This window comes from Toxorhynchites rutilus, chromosome 3 (assembly GCF_029784135.1).
Source record: "Toxorhynchites rutilus septentrionalis strain SRP chromosome 3, ASM2978413v1, whole genome shotgun sequence".
In the NCBI taxonomy this organism is placed as follows: domain Eukaryota; kingdom Metazoa; phylum Arthropoda; class Insecta; order Diptera; family Culicidae; genus Toxorhynchites; species Toxorhynchites rutilus.
Genome location: NC_073746.1, coordinates 105,869,432 through 105,897,166, shown reverse-complemented (window position 1 = coordinate 105,897,166; position 27,735 = coordinate 105,869,432). Strand labels below are relative to the sequence as shown.

At 36.8% G+C, this 27,735-nt stretch overlaps 1 protein-coding gene and 1 non-coding gene across 2 annotated transcripts in view; one reads left to right on the top strand and one right to left on the bottom strand.

Moving 5' to 3' along the window:
* Nucleotides 1-27,735, bottom strand: part of LOC129773386 (uncharacterized) — a 106,612-nt gene that overhangs the window by 37,427 nt on the left and 41,450 nt on the right. The window lies entirely within an intron of this gene.
* LOC129781036 (U5 spliceosomal RNA) lies at nt 24,924-25,051 on the top strand. The gene has a single exon (XR_008744068.1). It is a non-coding gene; the product is annotated as a U5 spliceosomal RNA (small nuclear RNA).

The following is a 27,735-nucleotide window of genomic DNA, read 5'->3' as shown; positions in this document are numbered from 1 at the left end:
GACATTTTTCAAACATTTTCAAGATTTGCAGTAACACAGAGTGTACTAACATTTGCCGATTGATCGGTTATAGCTGCGTTGTTAGCTCTAAAGAAGAATGATCTAATGATAGTTTTCGAATAAATAGCGACCAAGAAAGTCACTTTCTGATCGCGTAGTGGTAGTTCGTTAATGAAGTGCTCGATGCTTCAAAATACGAGAGAATTTTTTCCTTTTCTCCAGTTTGAGGTTTACAATATTTTTGTTCTAGTTTTTTTTCTGTGGTTCGTTAGAAGGATACCAGATCATTTTTTGAAAAATCCGTACGTTTTTTTTAAATTTGCAAAATATGTTCACTCGATCAATTAATATGTATAAACAAAAAGATTTGCGTGCTCTTTATGCATTTATTTTTTGTTTCATCCAAAAATTCTTTAGATATATTTTTCAAATAATGTTCCTTTATAACGACCAAGTAGCTCCAATTAGGATTTTAAAATATTGAATTACAACATCTACTGTCCGCCAAAAATCGTTAAAAAATATACATCGTATTTTCTTACTAAATTGCAATTGAAGTACAGGAAGGACTCGAATCGAATCTTGCGTATAATCCAGATCAAAAAAAATTTTTTTTTGTTTTTTATAGATATATTTTTTGTTCTTGGAATAAAAAATAAGAATTTAATTTTTGATTCATTCCCTTAAAGTCAGAAAACACCTTCCTCACTTCCTTCCTCAATTCAATGAAAATCTTCAAAATTCACGATGTTTACTTCACTGTACTTATAATAGCAAATTGAATTTCGCCTTAACTTTGAAATATCACATTTTTTCATAATTTGAATTCTTTTTTTTTGAAATTGTAAATACTGCCGTTCTACTCATAGTTGTTCCATGTTACTTTTTCACAATTTTCACTTTTCTCCATAAAACGATGTTTTTTATACCTAGTCTTCCAGAAAACCACAAAAAAATTTATTGTTCGTTCCCAGCTTTTCAAAAAACAACATCAAGCTCAGTTGTCCCATGTTGATATTCTATACATAACTGTCCCACTATGTATTTTATGTAGATCCATAATAAATGAATCGGTTCAAGTACAAGAATTTCATGTCACACTTTTAGCAGGGCTAACGTACTCATTTCTGGTTTGGAAAAACGAACAAATTCTCGAACAAATAAAAAGAAAAGTTTAACAGAACACGTGTACACCTTATTAGCGAATGCGTAATAACATTGAGATTTATATTCTGCAAAGGTGTTGCAGATCACTCCCTTCTTCATTAAACGATGTTTTTATGCATAATCTCTCGGGACAACACCAAAAAACTTACTGTTTGTTCCCAGTATTTCAAGAATCAACATCAGGTTCCATTGTCCCATGTAGTTATTCTAGGCATAACTGTCCCACCATGTATTTTTAAACCGTAATCCAGCTTGATCGATTCAAGTGAGGGGAACTTTTCATATTTCATTTAACAATAGTTAGCTGTTTATCAGATGGGACAACTATGCGTAGAACGACAGTAAAATTGAGTCCAAAAAAATAATAATCGAGTCTGTACATAATCGAGTCCGACCTATAAAGGGATTCCAACCACGAAAAGTAACTGAATAATAAAATGCTAAATAATGCACTTTTTTCGATGTGTTTTACCATACAATAGAAACCCGACTATCCGACCGTGTTTTACCATACAATAGAAACTCGACTATAGTTTAGAGAGTCTCATTTATTCGTGAAACTCTTAACATGTGTCCTAGCAATTAAACCTGACCTGTAATCACTCAGTTGTTATTTTTCGGTGGTTTAGATTTTGCTTACGCCTGAAAATCTCTCACTCGATCAGAGCATTTAGGTCTGGCAAGCACGATTCGAATTCTACAATTTTCTTCCAATTATCGAATGGAATTCCAATCCATTTTTCATCGATTTTAGTGTTAACGTATGCATGAAAAAATGGCCTAATTTCGGATAGCGGTGAAAAAAAAAATTACAAAATGTAATTTAATGGAACAAATTTTCCTTAAATGTGAGGTTTATTAAGCCTACAACAAAAATGATGCAAGGCTGTTGATTCGCAGCAGCAGCACTGTCAAGCAACTTGATGAGCTTTTCATACTGCCAGCTCCACCCCACAGCGAAAGAATTGGACATTCTGAGGCACTTTGTGTCCGCCAGATATAGCCAATCTAGTATCTACAATATCCTCTCTCTACCGCTCCTTAATCCGGGAGATCGAGGCAACCGGTCAAATGATGAAGGAGAATCTGGCCAAAATGGACATTTTTAGGCTGAAACGTCAGACGAGAACGACCGTATCTGAGCAGCAGGCAATCATCCAGAAGGAGTTGCTTGAGGTACCGGTGAAAACCTCCTTCCCGGTTAAAGAAGTGAAAAACTTCTTTTCGTACACCCAAAGTTAATTTTTAGCTCATTTTCTGGCATCCCGATTTATTACATTAAATGAGCTGAAAGATAACATAAAATGTTCTACTCCCCAATACATGTATATCATTTGTATGATATATATGCTAGAGCCAATATGAGGGAGCGAAACAGGAGACACATTTAAATGAAAGCTTTTCGTATAGTTTGCCAAATACACAGCCCAGACAGAGAAAGATATATTCTCGTTCATGTTCTTCTTTATCGGCTTAGAAAACACCTTCCAACTTCATTTTATGATGAGGTGTAATATTATCACGCTCCTTTATAATAGCGCTGGCAGCTATATGGATAGCCTGGTCGTGTAAAGTAACTTCGCATTCCAGCCGGCCTTGGTTCGATCCCCATTGACATCATATGGACTTTTTTTTTTGCACAATCCCAAATGAAAAGAGAAAAGAAAACAGAAAGAGATGTCTGCACGCATACATACAAACCATTTTTAAGCTTCAAAATAGCTCATTTTTTGCGCATTTGACTCTCATGACCAGTAAATGGCATCTTTTCTGCCAAAGATGGCATTTTTTCTGCCAACGCTATTTTGGGTTTACTCATATTGAAAGACAAAACGTACTTGATGCTAGAATTCAACGAATGCAAAAGACCGGATATTCAACGTTCCCTAGATAAATGATGGCGACGAATATATCATTCACATCAAGTTCTCCAAGAAGGTCATTCTCTGACAAACGAGAAGGGAATGTCCAAGTCGCCCTTCTTCCGAGTACCTCCCACTTTACCATATTAAAGTGGGAGATATACAGTACGAAGTGCTTGACGCAAGTTGCGAAGGTGATGTGGTCGAACCTGGGATCAGCCCATTATGCCAAAAGATCACTGGAGGATGGATCGGCTGGAGATAAACCGCCAACCTTCCCAACATCCCCTAGCTGCGACCGATAGAAAACTTTTGGGCGAATGGCCAAATTGGAGAGACAGCCGACCATCAAAGCCACGAAAAGGTAAAAGAACACGCTGACATACATCTTCTCATCGGCCATAGTTGAGATTCCGACCAATTTCCGAAAGGCCGCCAAGCGTTTCATTTACGATACTTCGTCAAACAACCCTGTCTCTTCCTGTCCCTTATACACTAGTTATTCCGGCTTATTTAACACGTTAAGCCCTGACCGAGCTAGGAGACCAAAGATGAACTTTTCGTCTGACTCACGTTGATCCCTGCGGATTAATCGGGAACTTTTATAAAAATCATTTTCTAATTTTGATACTGTCGTTTCCATTTGACACTCTCTAAACTAAACTGACCAGGCGTTACGCGGGACAGTCCCGCATTTCAATAAAATGTCCCGCATTTGGCAAAAGGAACGAAAATGTCCCGCGAAATCAATATATTTCAGTATTACAATTTGATCATGTTGAATAAATGATGAACTGGATTAAATGGATGAACCTCAAAATAAAACATTTATTTGTCAGACTGTTCAAGAGCGCTTCCAATGCATTCAACGATTAATACGTTGAGCTGGTTTCATCGCACCGACAGTGGACTTTTTGTTTAGAGAGTGTCAACAGGAAACGACAGCAACAAAATCGGAAAATTGATTTTTATAAAGATTTATTTGAAAGATTTTTATAAAGATTTATAATGATTTTTATAGAAGTTCCCTATTGACCCGCAGGGACCAACGTGAGTCAAACGAAAGTTCATCTTTGGTCCTCTAGCTCGGTCAGGGCTAGAATTCTAGCATCAACCACGTCTCGTTTTCCATTATGAGCACGAAAAGAAGTTTTTCACTTCTTTCGCCGGAAAGAAGTTTTTCACCAGCACCTGAAGCTAATCCTTCTGGGTGATTGCCTGCTGCACGGATACTGCCGGTCTCGTATGACGCTTCCGCATAAAAATGTCCATTTTGGCCAGATTCTCCTTCACCGTTTGGCCGGTTGTTTCGATCTCCCGGCTTAAGGAGTGACAGGGAGAGGATGTTGTAAATACCAGATCGGCTATGTCTGGCGGACACAAAGTATCTCAGGATGTCCAACTCCTTTGCTGTAGGGTGAAGCTGATAATATGAAAAAATCATGAAGTTGCTTGACAGTGCTGCTGCTGCTTATCAACAGCCTTTTTTGTTGTAGGCTTAATAAACGTAATATTTGAGGAAAATTTGTTCCATTAAATTATTTATTGCAGTTTTGTTTTCATTGCCATCCGAAAATAGTTCATTTTTTAATGCATACGTTTAGTGTTAACGTGGATGAAAAAATGATTGAAATTTTCGAGAATTCCATTCGGTAATTTGAAGAAAATTGTTGAATTTGAATCGTGCTTGCCAGTGCTGTAACTGAGCGAGTGATTTTCGGCGTAAACAAAATCTAAACCACCGAAAAATCACAACTGAATGACGATACTTAGAAAGAAATAATATAGAACAGGTTTAATTGCAAGGACACATGTTAAGTGGTCACGAATAAATGAGACTCTCTAAACTATGGTTTATTTTCACATAACGTATATACATAACGTTTTGTTTTTTGTGACCCGCGTTAGACCTTTGACCATCTGGTCACTTTACTCTAAACAAAAAGTCCACTGTCGGTGCGATGAAACCAGCTCAACGTTAATCTTTGGATGCATTGGAAGATCTCTTGAACAGTCTGTCAAGTAAAAGTTTTTTTTTGTGGTTCATCCATTTAATAAAATCAACATGATCAAATTGTGATATTGAAATATATTGATATCGCGGGACATTTTCGTTTCTTTTGCCAAATGCGGGACGTTTCGCGGGATGTAATTTCACGCGGGACATTTTGTTGAAATGCGGGACTGTCCCGCGTAACGCGAGACGTCTGGTCAGTTTAGCTTTATGATTAACATGCTTCGTATTTTTATATTTCGTATATTTTCAAATAACATAAAAATGAATCCTATGAATATGAATATGCTATGAATATGCTCGACATAAATTCATATGTTCAACAACGTGAATACAAACTTGCAAAATATATTCTGTTGCCAAACAAAAACTTTTGTTTCAAGTAGAAAGAGTATTTTTAATTCACTATAACAGTTTCCTTTTATATTTTACTAGCTGACTCTTCAAACGCCCGCCCAAAATTATTTTTTTTAATTCTTATTCTTATTCAAGATTTTTCAATCACTTGCAAATAACATGTTTCTCCGCTTCATGGAATACATGTGTGATACAGAAAATATAATAAAATGTAGACATCTCAAATCGGACGATCTGCGCTTATCAACACATTTGGCGATCTATTTTTATTTATATAGCGTTTTTTCACCTGAGAATCCATTCTCACTTTCGAACAAAGATCAATTTCGCTTGTCAACGCTTGTCACGATATAATTGTAGAACATATGAGAATTCAATTTTCCCATTTTCTTTCAGAGTTTTTCGAAAAAAAATTTAATTGTCATGTTTGGTTGAAAAATGTGTAATATTTTTATGAGACCACTCTCCCCTTTTCAGATTTTCAGAGATGGAAGGGTTATCAAACCATCATAGGAACATTCCTCTTGCCCAAAAACCCTTACATGCCAAATTTGGTTCCATTTTCTCGATTAGTTCTCGAGTTATATGAACTTATTCGATCATTCACGTTTTCTCACTAAGCGAATGTTCATGGATTCAATCGCAGAACTCGCCATTAATCTCCTAATAGACTCTTTACACTTTCCTTCCACTATAATTTTCCAATTACTTCTATCAAAACTCGTCATTATAGTATAAATTTATTTTCAAACACAATTTTCGCTCAAGATTCTTGATTTATTTGCAAATAACAGGTTTCTCCGATGCATGGAATACATGTTTGACAAAATTTCAAAATTTAACTATAACATAACATTGATCTACGGGAAGAGACAAATACAACAAATTAAGACGGCTCACATCGGACCATTCCTTCTTTAGGGTTTTCACTTACCAACACATTTTTTTATTTATATAGATTATTGTTTAGTCCAGTGTTGCCACATTTTAATTTGTACCAGAAGGGTTAAAAATCTTTCTCATCTGTACTTTTTCTTCCAGAAATCTGTACCACAAATCTGTACCATCGAAAAAATTCGTTGTAGAAAAAATATATTTTATTAGAATGAATAAATACTCAATTATTTACTACAAACACTAAATTTACATTTTCAAGTTATTCGTGTGTTTGATGATGCTTATTCATAGCCACTACGTTTAATCAAATCATTTGATCTCAAAATAGCGTTTATCGTATCTTTATATTCAGAAAAAAATTGCCGAGGAGTGAGGCATAGTGAGAACGTTATAAACAACGCATCAAAGCTCCGAAAATGCGAGTGAATCATCAATTTTTTTAGACATCACATTTTTGTCCACCAATCCTACACATGCTCATTTTCTGAAACTATGATTTGCTCACGGAGGAATTTCATCTTTAGAGTACGGAATTTATTCTCCAGATCTTGTAAAGAAATGTAAAAATCTTGTAAAGAAATTGTAAATAAATAAAGAAATTACACGCGGAAAAAATCTACCATATACCATAATACCATATAGAATCTGTACCAAAAATAGCGAAAAAATCTGTACCTTCCCAGATAAATCTGTACGTGTGGCAACACTGGTTTAGTAACATCCAATAATTGGAATAAAAATAAGCATCTATACAAGGATTACCACCTTTACCATCGATGTGGAGATTAATACAAATTCTTCGTCGGAATTATTGCAGTGAGTTTCTTGGGATATACCAATGATTCATTAAGTAGGGTATCCAGAGTGGAACGGTTGGCATAAATGATTTATATCTCAACTGACTTGAGATGGCAAAACCAGCCTACACAATTCTTCAGAAAAAAAGTAAAATTGTACGTCAGTGTGTGCCAGTCAATGGGTTTACGGTGTGACTAATGAAAAATGAAGTAATCGCTATTGATTGATTAATAAAACGTTTTCCAAGCAACATTTATTGGCCTACTCGGAATGCATTGTCATATTATCACTCAACCACTGAAAATATTGGGTTGTCCGAAAAGCTCGAACACTGATGATCACCAAATCGCTGACTAAAAATAATCCACAGAACACCACATCTGATGGATTATCTGAATCACAACACATATCTAAAACCACCCTTTATGAGCATCTGGTGAAGCTTAGTTACGTAAACTACTAAGATGTATGGGTCCAAACAATTTGATTGAAAAATTGAAGGTTTGGTTTGCAATTTGAAAAAAAATTCATCAAATAAGTGATATGTGATGTATTTTTACAATAATTTTGAACATTAGCTTCCCCCGTAATTGGTATTCATCCAATGGAAGCCATGCTCTATGCGCTATGGTGGAATGGGAAAGAAATTCTACCATCCAACTAGTTGATAAATTCTAACAAGTACTGCTCACAACTAGACCAACCGCAGACAGCAACCTAGGACCAACGTCCACATTTAGTCAGTATGATAATCGTCATGTTCCAGCAGGACAATGCTAGACCTCATGTTTCTTTGATAACCCAAAAACAAAACGTTTTGGATGGGATATGCAAGTGGCGGCTAGGATCGCTATACTAACTAGATATTATACCTTTAGATTATCACTTCCTCAGGCTCCTGCCCTTGAGTGCAAAAATTTCGACTCTGAAAACAGTGCAAAAACACAATGAGCAGTTTTCGTCGAGAACACAACTCTGTCCTGGGAGGATGGAGTTTTCAAGTTACGCGGGAAAGCCATTGTGCTACAAAGCTGTACATAGAAAATTGGATTATTATATGTCTATCAATAAAACTTTTGCTTTGAATTTCCTCCCAAAAATTAACACGATTTTTTCCGAACAACCCAATACTTTGGAAAGGAGTTCGTTGTTGATGCGCTCTTTAAATCATCAGAATCAATTCGAGTCGCCTAAATGTCTCGAAAATCCCGTGAATTGTAATTTGCACTATGATGCTAAACACTCGGCCATGACAGCCAATACTTCTGGGTATTGTGTCGATAGCATAAGCCTGCTTCTCAGTAATCAGATTCAAGTGTATCGTCTCTTTTAACAACTCATTCGCTAATAACCTTTCTTTTTATTGATCATTGGAAACTGCTTAAAATAAGAAAACAAAATCTCATCTTCTGCACCGGTTTGTTTGCTTCCATATTGTCAGGTGAATGCTACCCGAATGGCTAGTTTTGTTTTCGCTAACAAGTAAACCCCGGGCACGAGTATTTGTGCATCTTTCGCGGGTGGATTTCCATTCGAATGGACCTGCTGACCGGGGGGCTTTCATCTCTCCTATCTAACCATTGGAGCGAAGCTAAGCACACATAACGAAACTTGTCCAATGCCACAAACTGGTTCTCCATATGGAAACAGAGACGGTGATTCAAGAAAGTTCGGAGGCTGTGGGAATCTCTAGCTAACCCTAATATATTGTGCGGGTATAAAAAACAACGCTCCGCGAAAGGCTTAATCTTGCTTCCGTAGCCATGGTATAAATGTTTCAGGCACGTGATTTTCGTTGACGCTGGCCGGCCAATTGAGTGGATGCTTTTTGTTGCCAAGGAGTCGACTTGGAATCGGTAAGTTTCTATTACTTTGTTTATCAGATGAAGCCCCACTAACGGTTTTATTTTGATTTAAATGAGGCAATTTGTTGGCAAACTTGAACGGCCATCGAACATCCTAGATATAGGTTTGAAATTCGATCATCCGCAACAGTTGACATAATTTTATTTATAACACCTCTTTTGGCGAATCCTAGTCTAGTTTCGTTTTTATCTGGATATTCACGACATTCGCTCGTGACTTGAACTGGATTTGGTGTTTGCCATCTGACTGGATACGTATTAATTTTGGTGCGTTATGAAGGTGTCCGCGGATTCTCTGCTGGTTGGTGGATATCGATGATTCATATGATATGATTTTCACACTTTGTTCATAACATATCGCAATTTACCGATAATTTGATTGACATATAAATAAATGATTTCTTTTACCGGACAGAGGTCTTTTGGTTAATAAGGAAAATTAACAATACAAACGAATGAGTCAACATTAAGAGCTGCTGTCAAGGGATGTGGTTGTCGATATTCTCTTTGACTGGCTTCCTAACCAGATTGTTTTCTCCAGAAGAAAATCCATAGTTTTACTTACGTCATTATTATTAGCACTCGAATGAGACTTAGTTTACAAAACATGTATCGATTGTTTCCAAAGTGAAAATTTAAAATACGTTTGTATCAAACCGGAAGATTTTCTCTGGTGAAGTAGTCCCCTAGCCTGACCAAGAATTGAGCCCAAAGGACTTATCACGTTTAACGTGTTCGCATTGAAGGTGAACTGCACCAATGCCTCTACGGTTCAAACCACCTTGAAATACTAATCTACCTTCACACTAATCATCCGCATATTAACCTTCCTTAACACGCGTACTCATCTGCATTTGTTCATTTTTACATTCTGACAGATGATTTGATGTTTCCAGAATCTTATCTTCATAGTAATCAACATTAGAATTCATTCAAACTAATACAGACAACCCTTGATGTGATTTTTCAATCTATATAATATCCGGTTATTCTCTTTTTCTTTGTAGTTCCATTCGGTTGAATGATTTGACGGCATTCACACGATAGCTGCACCACATTATACATTTAAATTTCCTTGAATGGGATTGCACTGTTGTGTGGATCAGGATTTGGACGAGTCCTTTTAAATATGAATACAAACTAATGCAAGATTCTTTTCTGCTTCGCGTTGTTTCTATGATATGGCCCGCAAACGTGATGTTTGAATATTCATAATATACATAATGTTGACAAAAATAACTGATGATTTTAATATTATTAGATTATGGTTCCTAACAATTTATTTTAATGCGGGAGAAGAACGAGTTGAAATGGCTTCAGATGATATTCCCGTGTGTTTCGGGTGATATTTCATTTTTGTTTTCGGTGAAAGCATTTGAAAATGGATTTTTTTCGACGAAGTCCCATGTTCATTGCATTAACACATTAAAGACCGCACGCTTTGGGGCAAACTTGAACGCTTCATTTGTTCTGCTTCCATGAATGGGATCGTTTCCTTCGATGTGGATGAGACGAAGGTAAGCCATCGATAGGCCTTGTTAGATTCTTGGCAAACCAAGGATTGCACATTCAAGTCTATAAAACATGGGTTATTTCGTGATCTATCCGTAACAGACGAAATGCGAAACACGAGAAAACTCGTGAGCGGTCCGCAATATGTTGAAATGAAAAACTCTACTTATCAAAGTATTTTCATCAATAGTTATCCACTTTTCCCATCTCTCTGGCAGTTCCTCCAACTATTCCTTTTTAGAAGCAAACCATTCAGGTCACGTAACGTGTTATGTGTTAGGTATACGATTTGCGTTACGTAAGGGGGAGAGGGGATTCGTATTTTTACAGTGACGTAATTTGTGTACTCTATATAATCTGCTTCTTCGATGCGCTAGATCGTTCTGAAACCAAAGTAATCACAAGTTTTTCAAGCATCTAAATAAATATCTGCGCGTTTTTTGCACCACAACACGCTTACCGCAAGTCTCACAAGAGTTACCATTCTGAATCATATTTCGGACAGCTTCATATTTCGGACACTCTGTAAGCATTTCAAGTTATTATTACAGAGTGTCCGAAATATGATTCAGAACGGTATACGAGCTTCAGCAACAATTTTCTTTTTTTTAATAAGTTCGACATGTTTTTAAGAAAGAAAACTGTTTCTTTTTAGAACTAAATCAATCATCAAGCCATTTTTCGTAAGAAATAAAGCTGAATGCGAGAATACTAGCACACCAAACTCAGTCAACGAAACGATTTTACTGTTGTGATGAAGCATTATCAAAACTTTTTGCTATTCTGGTCATTTTTTGTCTTGAGACGGTCCGCAAAGTGCAAACTAAGCATTAAAGTGTAACCGTTTATTGTACAGGGACAAGGTTACAAGTCGTATGAAGCAAGTGAGCACCCCAATCGGACCCTCAAACAATGGAACTATGGACTATGAAACGTATGTACAAACCGCCTTTAGCCAAATACCTTTCGATGTTTCGGAACTCTTTCGTGATCATTCGAATCATTGCGGTATACAGTACGCAAAAAAAGTTTATCCATCCCCAGTGAAAAATTAGATTTTTCCAAAAAATCCACCGAAAAATTAAAACACGGTTAATTGTTGTTCAGTTTACTATTATTTATGTAAAAACAAGGCCAATTCATGCGAGTTCAAAATCAAAAACAAATTCTCTTCAATTTGAGACATGATGTCAAAAAAAGTTAAAAAATAACGCAAAAAAAAAGAATATTCACCCCTCTGGCTCACATATATTAATTGGCATTGCTTAAATAACTACTCGGCGTAGTCGTGGTACCGACTCAACAAGCTTAACAGTTGTTGCCAGGGTGATTTTTTCCCATTCAGTTGAGATTACATGCCACAATTGCTGCTATCATTTTTTTGCGGACAACCATGGCTTCTTAACCCTTTAACGGGTACTGGCAACTATATTGCCACCAACGATTTTTTGACGTAGAACTACGTCTTTCATTAAGGGTGCCAAATCAGAAAACAGGTCACGTTTTTATGAAATAAAGTTAACGTTAATAACTATTTTTGCCGCGAACGGATTTTGGCGATTCACATACTAAACGAATCGGAAATTCCGTAAGATTTGTTTAATATGCTATACATTAGAATCCCCTGGTTTGTAAATGGTGAAAATTCATGAAAACTTGAGGCGTTTCCATTTTCCCATACATTTGTTCTGTCCATTTGTGTGCTTTCCCGAACAGACCTGTCAATAACGAGCAACTTGTCGACGACCAACGGAGGGGAAATCGTAGGATTCAAAGTCCCCATGAACAAAGGAAAAGTAGAAGAATGAAGGGGAGTACATGTCTAGAGTATAAACAGTGGATCTCGCTGAGGCAAACTTTCATTCGGCATCGGACTGTTGAGCAATCCAGTTCACTTTGCTTTCGCTAAGAGACGAATGAATTCTCAGAGTTTAAAGTCTCTCTAATTCAATACCTTCCTTCCTTCCTTTGCTTTCGCTGCGCTTCGATCTAAGATTTGACTCCACCAGTGGTAATCCAACTTGGATATCGTCGTTTGGTTTTCTTTCCGCGTCATAAATTGGACGCTTCGCGTAGTGTGAGATGAGCAAGAAGAAGAGGAAGGCAGGCTCGAGCCCCGCAAAAAACGAACGCATTGCCAGGAGCAATAATATTTCGAGGCAAGCGTTATCCAATGATGCACGCGATGTTGGTGCAGTGAAAAGCGCTCGCACTGAACCGAGTCTTCGCGAGTGTGGCACCGCATCGCACAACAGCGAAGTAGGCGATTTCGGCGCGTCGGTCGAAAGTGTAAACGCCGTTACCCAGTCAGCAACCAAAATCAAGCTCCCCCCGCTGGTGGTGAAGGCGGTCGTTCTTGACAAACTCATCAGCGAATTCGCATCAATGGGTGTTACAGCAGAGTACAAGCTGTGTGGCATAATTCAGTGTTTTTCCAAGCAGTTAACATTGTTTGTTTTCCGTCATCATAAGGTTGTGCGTCAAAAAAATATTTGGGGAATACAAAGCATCTTGAATGTCTTACTGGAATGTTATAAGTTATTTGGGTTCGCGTGCCAGTTGCAAAACTGCCTTCAGCTAGGATTGCATTAGCGCTATGAAGCATTGCTACTGTTTTCGAGGTTGTTATTAACAAAAAGAGTTTATTTTGCTTGTTTAGTCACCGAGAAAGTAAATGTCGTTCTGGAATTTTGTATGTGGTTTCGCTTGCCAGTAGCAAAACTTCCTCCACTAAGGGTGATAGCTTCGCTTCTCTCGAGCGTGAGAAAAAAATACAATTTTTTTCGAGGCCAGTAATATTAACAGAAGCGTTTCTTTTGAGAATAGCGTAAAATGATGAGAAGTATTTATATTCCTTGTAGTTTCAAGCCACCAATGTATGGCTCTGTATGCATGCTATGGCGAACGCTTGTTTGGCGCTTGGTTTACGTTGTACGAACGATGCCTAGAGGTGCGATTCCTTTAAGGCAATACTAAATAACATGTAGCATGATATTTGATACTTGCAAGTGTTGTCATTGTTGTTGTTTCCATGCGGTGTCAAAGATATATTTATGTAGTTATGAGATGTGGAATAATGGTGCTGGTGCAACATGTATATAATCGAGTCTAGCCGAGTCTATGTCAATTGCGGAAAAGGCAAAAAAAAAGAAAAGCGTTCGAAGTAAATTTTCATTGCATTGACATGGAATAAATTGCGACTTACGATCTGCTAGTATATTGTTTTGCGAGGGCAAGAATGAATCATCAATCAATTATCGTCAACAAATTCTACAATGTAAAAACCATTTCAGAGATTATTCTACTAATTCTAAATTTCACAGCATTATAGAATAATATCCGAAGGTATGAATAAGCGACTTATATAGAATAACAGCGTACTTCTACGTCAACAATGCGGTCGTATCTTGGACACAACATCCTATATTTTTTTCTATTCTTTAACAATAAATTATCACTTAAAATATTATATGGCAACTTGTTCTGATGTCTAGCAACATGCCTGATTTTTTTAAGCGCAAAAAAATCAAAAACTATTCATTTTGAAGCCATTTTCGTGTTAACAACTCCCAACTTAGAGCAGCAAGAGAAAATTTCCCGTTAAGTCATTGAAAAACAGTCATTTTGTTGAAGTTTTCAATGCATATAGCTGCTTAGAACCTGCTGAGTCTGATTATGAGTTTTATTAGTTGATTTTGTCGAAACTAACATCAAATATTCAAATACAAAAAAAAACATGTTTACCATCAAGCCATCAAGATACCGTTCTGAATCATATTTCGGACGCTTAAAGCATATGATGCAGAAAACAGGCCCAAACTTTATGCACAGGTATTATTTGGTTGATATTTTTAATAAATTAGTTCAATATGCTCTTAAGCTTTCTACTTTGGTACCCATTTGATTGAAAACATAAATAAATCGTCGAATAAAATGCTTTTCAATTGAAGCGAATAAAAATCAAACTTCGGACACTAAATCAAATTTTGGACAGATTGAATTCAAATTTCGGACACTTTATTTTATGATTTGTTGAACGAAAATTACATTACACTTGATTATATTTTATAGTCAACTGCGAAACACTTACCAATCAATCACAATAAACTGTTAACGATGATGAGAACTGATGAAACACGGGGGAAATTTGAATGTTTATGAACGGGTAAATTCTACGTGCTCACGCTAAGGAAACATCAAACACAAACGATAATAAGTAATGTTGTAAGATTTCTGCCGACCAAATGTAGTTCTCGTGTGAAATGATAGTGAAACCAAGGGATTAATCTAAAGAAGCAATTGTGATATTAATTTGATAGTTATATTATCAGTACATTAAGCATTTCAAGATATTAGAACAATGTGTCCGAAATATGATGTTGCCCGAAATATGATTCAGAATGGTACATTAGCGAATAAAATAAGCGATTGCCCTCGAGCTATGGGCAAGAATGCAGCGGGCAACGACAGAAATCTTGGGAGCAGGGTTGCCACATTTAAATCAGTACCAAAGGGGTTAAAAATCTTTCTCATCTGTACTTTTTCGCCTAAACATCTGTACCATCGAAAATATTTGTTGTAGAGTTTTATCATGAAAAAATACTCATTTATTTACTACAAATACTACATTTACATTTGCAAGTCCTTCGTGTATTTTATAATGCTTATACATAGTTTTTTTGACTCTAGATTGCGTACTATCATAATTTCAAAATTTGTTTCAAAAATTTTGTTTTCCTCTCAAAATTTAAAAAAAATCGCCCCAAACGATATTGCGGCGTAAAAGTCGTCATGTACCTTAATGTTATTTAGTTCGAATGTAAGAAATTTCACAAGCGGAAAAAATCCATACCAGTCTGTACTTTTGACTAAAATCTGTACTCTGAACCGTACAGAATCTGTACCAAAAATAACGCAAAAATCTGTACGTGTGGCAACACTGCTTGGGAGGATGGCAACAACTATCGTGTGGAGACCGTCATTTAATTGTATAAGAAAAAATAAAAGAGATGAATTATTAAGAATCTTTAGTAACTATGTGATAAATGTGTCATAAATGACACTAACGGAATCATAGATATTGCAAATATGGAATTTTATTTAGATATGAATTAATTATGTACAGGATAAACTTGACAATGCGAAAAAAAATCAAGTGTTTTCCGCTAGACAGGCAGATGGCAACTATATTGCCACCAACATTTTACGCTAGCCGGGCAGTGACAACTATATTACCTCCAATTTTTCAATGTTTTGGATTATTTTGCGTATTGTAAAAAAATGTTTTGTGTATTTTAACTTGTATACATGCCGTTGTGTTGGAGTTTGCGTTGATTAGGGGCTGTCCGCATACCACGTGGACAACTTTAGGGGGGGTAGAAGGGGAACGAAAATGTCCACGTTTGTCCACGGCGAGGGAGGTGGGAGTTCAGATAATGTCCACGTGGACACGTTAAACAAAAGTTTTTTAAAAGCACATTCAGAACTGTTTTCAAAAATGAATGAAATCTGTTCTGCAGTTTTAAGAATGTTTGAACTTTTCGCCCATTTTGAGTACTCCATATTTATCCATGAAATGGTTATTTCGAAAATTTTTGCATATCAGCGAACTTCTTCGCTCAACAATTCTAAAGAAAACTAACATAAACGGTGAGCGATCAAATTTCCATTGGAAGTAGAGGATTATTGTTTTCGACTTTTAAGCTACGTCATTTGAGCATGAACTGAACTCTGTGTTCTAGGTTCAAGTCATGGCGAACTGTTGATACATTTTTATCTGCAGAGTACATGTGAGGTGTTGATAACATGATAAAATGACCGGAATATTTGGAGGATTATCTAAATAATTTGGGAAGGATTATCTAAATAATTAGGGAAATGAGTGCTATCCAAATCTCTATACCTGCACTTGTGTAATAGAAGAACCAGATTCAGTCCACCTTTTCTGAGTACCCTCGTTCCCGAATATTTCCCGAATTTTGCGATGTTATCTTTAATACAGCTGAGTTAAGCATGCTCAGCACCGGAGAGCGGTTTTTTGCGGATCACTTTGTCATACCGAATGAAAGATTGGGATGTTACAAGTGAATTTTCCGTTAATTAGTACATGTTATTACAACATTCGTGTTTTTTTTCAAGAGGCTTTAAATCCGGGATTAGATTACATATTTTGCACCACAGCTATCAATTAGATCAATGGTATAGTGGAAATCACAAGCGATAAGTCTTCCTATATTTGAAAATGAACTTGACAATTCCACGTTTTATGGAATTAACCGCATCGAAAATATTTTTGTTTCAAATTGGAGCATTTTAGGCATCCAAAATATTGTTTTATTTGTTCTAATTTTCGCTTCATTATCTGAACTTGTATCTCGCTGTCAAAGTTCAGTAAAGAAGTATGCTGAAATCCATAGGTTGTTTCTCTTCTTAATAGTATCTTGATTAGCTTCATTCAAAACAACACAACAACAATTGTGCTAAATCATTTCAGAAGTCTCCAGAAAAACTATGTTCGATAGACACTTGTTTCTCGGAGATTTTCTGCAGGCGAATGATTATATTGCCAAATAAGTTTCTTTAGATGTTATTTCATGCGTCATTTGATTATAGGTTATTGATTCAGTTGTGATTTTACGATTACAAAAAAAGTTTTTGCTAGATTGTGCAGTTCTACTGCCGTACCGTTTTAACCATTAGAAAAGAAGATATGCATTTGTCGTTGGTTTTCTCGAATGTTCCCGAAATATTTATATTTTGTAATTGAGTAATATTTTGGGCATAATACCAATTATCACAGCGGAATTATTACATAAATCATTAAATAGATCTCCATACGTATTAGAACAAATGAGATGGAAAAGAACGAATTTTCGTTTTAGCAACTTTAACCAACCATTTCATACAGTTACCATTACCGAGCTTTTCCTGCAGCCAACGATTTCACATATTTTCAAACTCCAAGATATATTGGTAGGAAGAGGTGCAATCAATCAAAGAATAGAAAACAACCGCAACTACTAATAAAGCCTATTCGCATTTTTTTTTCTTTTCAAAAAAGGGTTTAGGATTATGATCCGAATAAAACGATTTCAATGCTGCAGGCTCCGGAAGTGAAGCAGTTTGCGTTGCATCGAAAGAAAGATGCGCTGCCTGAGTCAAGAATTGTCTAGTGTAATTGTGCCTCACGAGCACTCCGAGAGAAATCTGGATATTCAATGCAGTATGGTCGCTAGAAATTTGTTATTAAAAGTTTCCAATGCGAAAAAACCAAAACAAAGGACATCTTTTTTTTCTTTAATTGTTTTTTATCACTATAAAAACACAAAAAAAAATAAGACTAATTTAAAATCGAATATAGACACAATGCAATTATTTATTTTTTTCCAATTAAAATAAAATATAAGAATGTCCACGTGGACTACAGGGGAGGGGTATAGTCAATGTCCACGTTTGTCCACGGAGGGGGAGGGGAGATTCTAAAATCGTGCTTTTTCTGTCCACGTGGTATGTGGACAGCCCCTTAGATGCCTAGTTCTCACGTCTCGTTAAATGGTGCTACTCTGCCCTTATGATCTTCCTTATAACGTACGGATTGTGATGTCAGTTGAATAGAAAACTCACATTTTTTTATCTGTTTCGCAATTTTCCGAGGTGATAGTCCCTGGTCCAGCTCTTCCTCCAAAATCCTTCACGATAGCTCTGTCAATTCGACCAGTTGTCTCTAAAGGACGCTCTGATCGCTTAGCTGGTGAGATAGAACCATGCTTTTTGTACATCTGCACAAACCTAACGACCGTATCTTCGTATCTGGAATAGTGGCAAACAGAGAATCGTTCTGATATTTTATTATGGTTATATTGGGAGTGTAACTTTATTCGTTCCGTTTTTTTTGCATGAAAAACACATTTATTTGAATAATAAAATCAATAAATACATCATTCAAAGGATTCGCCATGTTGTGACACTAACCACTCGACCACGAGGGCACTGGTAAACAAACTGATCAGTCCAAAATTTGAAGCCCCTATTCATTAAACTATGCCATGACCTTCCGATGCCAAATTACTCAATTATCACAGTGTTTTCGATGCAAAAACAGCAGTAAATGATTCTGAAGTACTTCCTTGCACATCTGACTGTTCACTGTTGATGGAAAGCTATCTAAAACAGGCCTTGTTGAGAAAATCTCCCCAAACTGTAAAAAACCCATCTCCAAAGCTGCGAGTCCAAAAACTAATGTGGAAGCTAATCCCATAGGTTTCAGTATTCCAGAAGAACTTCTCTGATAAAAAGAAATTCAACTTGAATTTCTTCATACTGGAGGACTTTCGTAACGTGTCATGTAATTTTTCAACTCTTAACCTCGGCGGCGGCAGATTGATGGTTTGGGGAAAATATTTTCTGAAAGGCCTGGTTCAAGTGGCCTGGTTTTCATCAACACGAATGTACAGTCTGAAGTGCAATGAAGAACTTCAGAATCATTCGCTTTTGTTTTTGGATAAAAAACCGTGATAATTGAGTAACTTGGCATCAATTCACAAAATCCGGGAAGTCATGGCATGGTTGAATGAATAGGGGCTGAAAAGATTCTGGACTGGTCAGCTTGTTTACCAGATCAAAACCCTATCAAGAACTTATGAGGAGTGATCGTACGAATAGTAGATCTATCCTCAGATCTTATCAGATCAGTAACCTCTGCGTGGAACAAGACACACACTACAACGTGGTGCAGCTTGGTCGAAACCACCCCGAATGGGTTATTTGAAGTAATTGAGAACTAAAAATGACCTACAAATAAGAAACCTATTGTAATTCATGTGAAATCGACATTAATTTGTGAAGGAGTGATGATAATGATGATGATGACCCACCTCATACCCCTACAAAGGTTGGAACAGGTCGATCTATCTTATAGATAGTATTTATGTTTGCATTAAAGTTAAGAGACCAGCATTATAAAAGAAAAACAAAAACGAACTGACTCTGTTACTGTCATGAATTTCTACATCCAAACTAGCGTTGGCAGAAAACTTTTCATCTTTGGCAGAAATGATGCCATTCCGCTAGAGATGACTCTCTAGCGCAAATAATGAGCTGTTTTAAAGGCTTAAAAATAGTTTGTATGTATACGAGCAGACATCTCTCTCTGTTTTCTTTTTTCATTTCATTTGGGATTGTGCCAAAAAAAAATAAAGTCCATACGACGTCAATGGGAATCGAACTAATGCCGTCTGGAATGCAAAGCTATTTAACACGACGCTATCCACATGGCTAATTATGCTTCAGCAGTTGTTCAGCAAATACGTAATAATATTGCACATGATTACATAATGAAGTTGGAAAGGGGTTTCTAAGAGTAAAAAAAGGAGCGCATGAAGGAAAACAATATCTATCTCGCTATATATTGCTGTACCATGTATATTATACAAATGCTTACCGATATTTGTGAGTCATGACATTTTCTGTTATGTTATGTCTCATTTATTGTCATATATCGGTATGACAAAACATGAGCTAAAAATCAATTTTGGGTGTAGAAGTATATTCTAAGGTGGGCCAACTTGCTAAAACCACTATTCAGCCATCTTGGAAGTCTACTGTGTTTTGTTTGTAAACAAAACACAATACACTTGTGCTCAAGCTCGCTCGTAAACTGTCTGTCTCTTTCACGCTTCAAGCAAATAATTCCCCTTCTGCTTTCTTCCGTACTGCAAGGCGCGTAGAAGTATATCCTAAGGTGGGCCAACTTGCTAAAACCACTCTTCAGCCATCTTGAAAGTCTACTGTGTTTTGTTTGTAAACAAAACACAATACGCTAGTGCCGAAGCTCGTTCCTGATCAGTCTGTCTCTATCACGCTTCAAGCAAATAATTCCCCTTCTGCTTTCTTCCGTACTGTTTTCATATACCGCTCCCCTAACCAACTTAGTGACGAAACGGCCTCACCTTAGGATATATTTCTAGGCACCTTGGCACATAGGGGAACCGCGGGTAAGACGGACAGTGGGGGTATAATGGACAAGTCGTTGATGTGTATAGTTGTATTGTGAATTTAAAAATTCTGTTGATAAGAACTTCATCTACATGCTATTCTGTAATATTTAAACCATCCTATGATAATGAATACTGAATCAAAGTGGAATAGGGAAACAAAAACCGAAAATTAAACATAATTCCGCGTGTGGGTGTAGTTTTTGCGGCTTCGATATTAAGCATTTTGAGTGGTTTAATTTCAAAATCGAATTCGCTGATGGTTATATTTCGGTTAATGAGTTGACAGAGAAGCGATATTAGGTATGTACAGAAGAGTAAATTCATATGTAAGTGATAAATTTTTAATTTTTGAAATAATTCCACTGGTGGGGTTGAAATGGACAGTCACATCCATAATTACATCCAATGCATGATAGAAAGTAAAGGGAATAATATTCAACTCTTTTTTATATTGCTTTCTCTTTTTTTTCTATTTCAATTACTAGAAACACAAACACTGAGAGGGAGCGAAATTATTTCTCTCGCGAGCGATAAACTTCTACGTTTCGTATATTATAAAGGTGAAGGTGGAAGCTAGCCATTGTAGTAGTATAGGTAAACCCACGTGTAAAAATGGGGTAATAGTGTTTGTGAGAGAAGAGCAAAGCCCACGTAAATAGATCAATTCACTTATGAGACTGTGTGGCGCTTCATTGACACGAGTCTTTGAATACATTTGCAAAAAAAATAACAATTCAATACTAAAGTGAAATGTATGAACGATGTGTTCCGGTGAACAAAGCAATTAGAAATATATATAGAAGGTGCATTTGCATTTGAGGTAAAATCCTGAATATACGCGAGCGTAACATGAGCAAATTTATAACACATGCGAATTGGGGCTCTTTTGATATTAACAAGTTCTTCCGCATAGTAACTCGATGTTGATAATTCCTCAATATTTTCCTTTGTTGATCGTATTGTTTTCACATATTCACGTTGGAGAGCCTTAACCCTTCTCTTCGTTGGCCGACGCATTTTGATTGAATGTAATACTTTTCCCTTTACTATTTTTAAAAGCATATGCAGCCGTGGCAGTGTTCGGAGCTCTGCAATACAATTTCCTTACCCAACGTTAAAGTTGCTAAAATTTACATTATAGACCCATTAAACGTAAAAATAATAATTGTATTGATATCAACACAATTTTATTCTATTGATTTTCATGACATAAAACGCTATGAATTAGGAATAACATTTTATTGAGTAGTTTTTATAGCTGTTTCGATGATGTTGTCTGGCATCAGTGTCGGAAAAATAACGATGCTTTCACCAATACAAACAAAACCATTGCCAAAGATTGAAAAATGAAAATTCAACTTTCACAGCACTAGCTCGAGTTTTCCGACGTTTTTCACTATACAGTGCGACAGCAGATGAAAATTTAATATCTTGTGAGTAATCGATTAGAGTTTGGTTGATACTACTTGATGGGAAGTGTGCGAAAACGATCATTTTCTTCACACTGTTTCGCAAAATCATTGATTTTCGGACGAGGGGTGAGGAAGACAGATGAAAGAAATGAGCGCCATTGTGCATTGAGCTTCCACCTTCACCTTAACCTGTTCATATCCCCCCACTACATGTCCATTATATCCACATTGATAAAAATGTTCTACTTTTCGGCTTGTTTTGATTTCAGTAAAAAACATGGAAAACACATTTTTATTAAACATTTGGCCAATTATTTCGAAAACCAGTATATTGAACTGTAAGAAACTGCTTTTAAGTTTTGGAAACCATGAGTTTCCAAAGATACAATTGAAGTCCTTCTTAACATGCCCGTCTTACCCCCATTTCCCCTACACATCACGCGACCAGAACGGAACGTTTTCCAATCGAGTACACACTTTGTCGATTTTATTCAAGTTGAACAAAAATATTTTGTGTATTTCCCTTCGTGATTAAAGAGATAATGAAACGACCCCTTCGCTGCTTTATCTTGGGAGTCTGTCGTCATGTTTTAGGGAAGGTTCAGAATCTGGGCTTAGAAATATTGAGCTTGTTAAGTAATATTGAAAATATAGTTGTAACGCGTTTATTTTGCTTGTCGATGCTGCTGTCATTCATTCGACGACAAACAAGTTTACAACTGTGTTTATTCATATTCCTACTGTGCTATTTGAGCTTTCCTTAAAGCTCGAGTCATGAGAATTCATTCACATTTATTCATTGCCATTGAATGGTCAGGAATGTTGTGACTGTTCATTTTCAATATCCCGATATGTATGTGATTTTCTCATTGAGTTGCTTATTCAGTTATTTTTAAAGCTACTCCGAAAGGACAACGCAAATCGGTGGCGCAAGAGGAAATGCCAAAAAAATAGCAAGATCTGCATGCACACTCACAGCTAAGGATTGCATAGGCTTGGACGGCGAGGAGGCATTCTGCACAATCGATTCGAGTCAGCCAAAGCTGGATGTTGGCATTTTCATCCGCTAATCCTATAGCATAGTTTGATCCGTTTGCAAAAGGAAGCTCGAAATATTCGCATTGCTGTCGTGTCTTGGACACCACCATTTTATGTTCGTGTGTTCGGAATTTGAGTCAAAAATTAAATGTTTGAAATTTGAGTCAAGACAGTATTTTTTTACATCGGAATTGGAGTCTTTTGAAGCATTTCTGACAAGTGGAATTGGAATTGCATATTCACTATGTAAAATGAAAGCATTTTAACTGAGACGGAAACCTTGTATGCTTGAACAATTTAATTTCTTGTCACTATTATGAGCATTCTGTACTTCGTTATCTTCCACAACGAATTTCTCCGTTTCGTCAGTGTCCGAGAACGATGTTGATAGTGAATGAACTGGTATATTAATATCAATGAATGACAAAACTAATGATATTTTCTTTTATTCACATTCCGTGAACGCAGAACAGAACGAAATAGAGAATAAACAAAACTGGATGAATCAACTGTGCGGAGCTTGTTGTGATTGTGAGGTTTGGCGTTGGTTCATTTTCGGTATCCCGAATGCAATGGTATAATGATCGAATGCGGTCGGAAATTCAGCTGAAAAGATTGATGTGATACAGATATTTCCAAGCACTGGTTCAGACACAAACTTGCTAGGCGACCTAAAACACCTAGCAGTGTTGTGAAACAGTGTAGGGAAAAAATGTTATTTTCGCCTCTAAATACTGTGTAATTGTTGTCAAAAGGAAGACTTTTTACAACTCAATTTCATACACAAAATAACTCACACAAATAAGATGATGTACATATTCACGATGTTTTGTTCAGAATTTGTAACAAATTGGCGTCCTGACACGACTCTTAGGCCACGGTTATACTGCCTGCAGCTTCTTACGAAAATAAGGCTGCACGAAACGCATACAATCGTGAGAAGTAAACAACCACATAGAATTGTATTGATGCGGTTACATTGCATCCCACTTGCTCCGTTCGTATTCGTCAGCTTCTTTCGAACAAAATTGTTTGTTTCTTTTCGTCACTCATCGCACAATCAAGCTTTCGTGCGTACTCCGAGCCAATGTAACCTTACCCTTAGGCTAAGGTTACTTTGGATAGGAGTACGCACGAAAATTTGATTGTACGAATAGAAACAAACAATTTTGTTCGATAGAAGCTGACGAATACGAACGAAGCAAGGGGAAAGCAATGTAACCACACCAATACAACTCAATGTGGTTGTTTAGCTTCACTATTGCATACAATTCGTACGACCACTTTTCTGCATCCAGTGTCACCGCCGCCTTAGGGTAGCTGACGAATTCGAACGAAGCAAGTGGGAAGCAATGTAACTACACCAATACAATTCTATGTGGTTGTTTACTTCTCACGATTATATGCGTTTCGTGCAGCCTTATTTCCGTAAGATGCTGCAGGCAGTATCACCGTGGCCTTACCCAACCATTTGGCAATACATTTATTAATGTTTCTATAACTCACCTCTATAATATTAGATCATCATCAGATACAGTATTCGTGTAATATTTGTTCGTGTACAATTTGCGAATAAACGCGTTACTCTATCTCATAGAATACATATTAGGTACAGAAATGTAAATTTTCATTCATAATTTTAACTTTAAAAGTGTTCATTCCCCCTGGAAATTTGCACGCTTAGCAAACTCGAAGCACGAAGTTTAATGCCGTCAAGATGAATAGCAAGAACAGCAGTCAGTGTGATGAACGAAAAAGAGAGTGAGAGAGACAATCGAGAAGCATGAGGGAAAACGTTTCGCTCACGCTACCATACGTTTTCGCTTCCTTTTTGTGCTCGGATATAATGGGCACCACAGAGTACGTCACACTATTATCGCATCATTTTTGCTCCTATCCATAACGTTTTTTGTGTTTGGCACGGTTTGCTTGCGAAGACTGCCTCTACACATCGCTATGGTAACATATCCGATTAGATGGACCTTGCTAGCGGGAGCATTGAATCGGTACTCTGGTCTCTCTTCAATTGTCGAATAAATCTTTCGCCTTTTACTAAAGATTTCCGTGGAGAGGGACACTCTAATGAGTCTAAACTAAATTTTTGTTCTTGCCTATCGCTCCTAACAAGGGTGATAGGCTCCTAATTCTAAATATTAAAGAACGAATTATTATCTTACACTTTTTAAATACGTGTTCAATTCAAAGGATCGACTCTCCTGAACTCGCGTAATTCATACTCAATCACCCCTATTCTGTATTTTGATCAATTCAGAATATTTCGAACGACTTGATAAAATTCTATTCTGTATTTCATTCAGTTGTTTTTGCATTTCGTTCGATCTGTTTCTCTTCGAACATTAAATGGGCAAAACGTTCGAAACAGGGAAAGCGAAATTATTACTCGAACGAAATGGCAATCCGTCGAAATACAGAATAGGGCTGAATATGTATTACAACCAATGTTGCCACATGAAATCTGTATTTCCGAGCTAAATAATCTTTTTGACGTAGGATTACGTCTTTCGGGAACATATTGGGGTACAAATTGAAAAACGAATATCGTTCGCTTCGTGAAAAATGTCCAATTTTAAACGCTTATTGCTCAGTCATTTCATGACGGATTGATGAGATTTTTACATCAAAACATTGCGGCACTCTATAAAAATTTTTCACCTTGAATAAAATAATATATATCATGTAATTAACTATCGAACAATTGAAAAATCTCAACCCCTATTGTAAAAGTTGCCCAATACGCAAACTCGGTTGAGCGAAGGAATCAACCTTTCTGAGTCTGGATTGGCAATTTACAAAGTTGAAGTAGAAGAAAAGCGTCACGAGAAATAACCTATTCCTGGAATAAACTGAATTGTCTGCCTTCGCACTAATTCCCTACGGAACGAGCCACGAACGGAAGCTAATCAGACTTATTCCTTTCAATAAATTGAACTGACTGCCTTCGCACTAATTCCGTACGGAACGAGCAACGAACGGGAGCTGATCAAAATATCGAACATCAACTAAGCGGGAGGATCAACGAGTACAAGATCTTCACGAACTCCGAGCGCAAATTATACAACTATTGCTGCGAACGTTGGAAGACTTGAATCTGAAGAACTCTCGTCAGTCGATTCAATGGAGGTGGTTTCGGACTACTTAATCGTAAGACACGATTCCAAAGACTACTTGCTTTATTCAGAGAACCTTGGGTTTTTATATAATTTTAGTTTATCCTAAATCTACCCTAAATTTAAGTCTAACGTGCGAAAGAAAGAGAAGACTATAAACGTCCTTGCTTCTTTTCATACAAGTCCTTTACCTATCGCTATCTGTATTTCAAAACATACGATATCCATAACTGCATTCTAAGAGCAACGGAGCCTAACGCGATAAGAAATGTGTGCGATTGTTTTCGGTTCCTTTCCTTTCTACTAGGTTTTATTGCACCAGGTTTTATTGCACCCGCTCCCGATAGGATTGTTATTTTAGGATCTTACACACGGTTCGCTCTTATCGTATAGTGTTTTTCTTCTGTCCTTCTTTCGATCGTTTACGATATTGAAATTAAATTGCTAAATTCTTTCGATTTCTTACATTTCCCCTTCCGTAAATCTACCTGCTCGAATTTACACTTCAAAGAATTAGCAATTGTATAAGTATTCAGTTGTTTTTTTTTTATAAATTTTTGTTAGCTATTATCTAATTCACTTTTAATTATTTTAATTCACTAATTCACATTATTTATACTCTTGGTAAAATTCGTCCACAAATGGGTTGTGTTGTCGTATCTTCCATAGGTATTGCCGTCTCCCTAGTCGTAGCAATATTGATGTCATCAGATGGTTCAGTCTTCCTTGAATTGATTGATGTTTCACGTAAATGTCGTACTGCATTCCGGTGAGAAAGAAACGTTGTGAGTGAATCCCAGCAAGATGCCATCAATTGCCAGCCGAATCCATATATGTCGTATAGAATTCTGCCGTGCATGATTGTATCGACGATAAACTTTATCATCCTGCCCATCATATATAGACCAATCGCCGTTGATGTGATGTTTCCGAGCCATGTAGACCAAGACATAAGCCGCATCCAATACCTTGTTATTGCATCGTCGATTACATCTCCAGATACTAAGGCTCCGAAGTTGAATCCTTGATCATTGGGTCGTTGTCCAATCAGCACCTTGTGTATTACATTCGTTGCCACTCTACGATCTCCTTGTTCATAAATCATATCCCTCATCTTTTTAAGATTGTCTGCATCATAGACACCACTTTGCATTAGATTTGGAAGAGGTGTGTAGGACCATGTTGTAACTATGTCCGACACTAATTTCTCTGGTGGAGTTGTTTCACGTAATCGTCCATCAGTTGTATACCATTTTCCTCCGAACATGAATTTTGCTGGTATTAAAGGTGTGCAATCTATTTCAATCCCGCGGTTCTGGAGTATTCTTGTCACAGGTGCCAAAAACATCGACCTGTTGTTAAATTCAACTGGAATTTCTTGGAAGCATCGCGCTTCGGATCTTGGCGTAACAAATACTGGTTTGCATTCAATAACATGAAGCACTTCCCCAGCAACAACTGCTGTATATCCTGACCTCTTCATTATGCTCGATACAAACTCCGTTGGATTGATTCTTGCTAATGTCAATTTAGTTTCCAGTAGAGCCTTATCTAGTTTGCACATCTCTGTCATAACCGAATTGTATACGTCGTCTAATTTCTGACCAATGTAGTTTTCGACGAATGTTATTTTCGAATTGAAGTAAGTAAATAGATCATTATTTGAACCTGACGTAGGTTTTCTAACAAA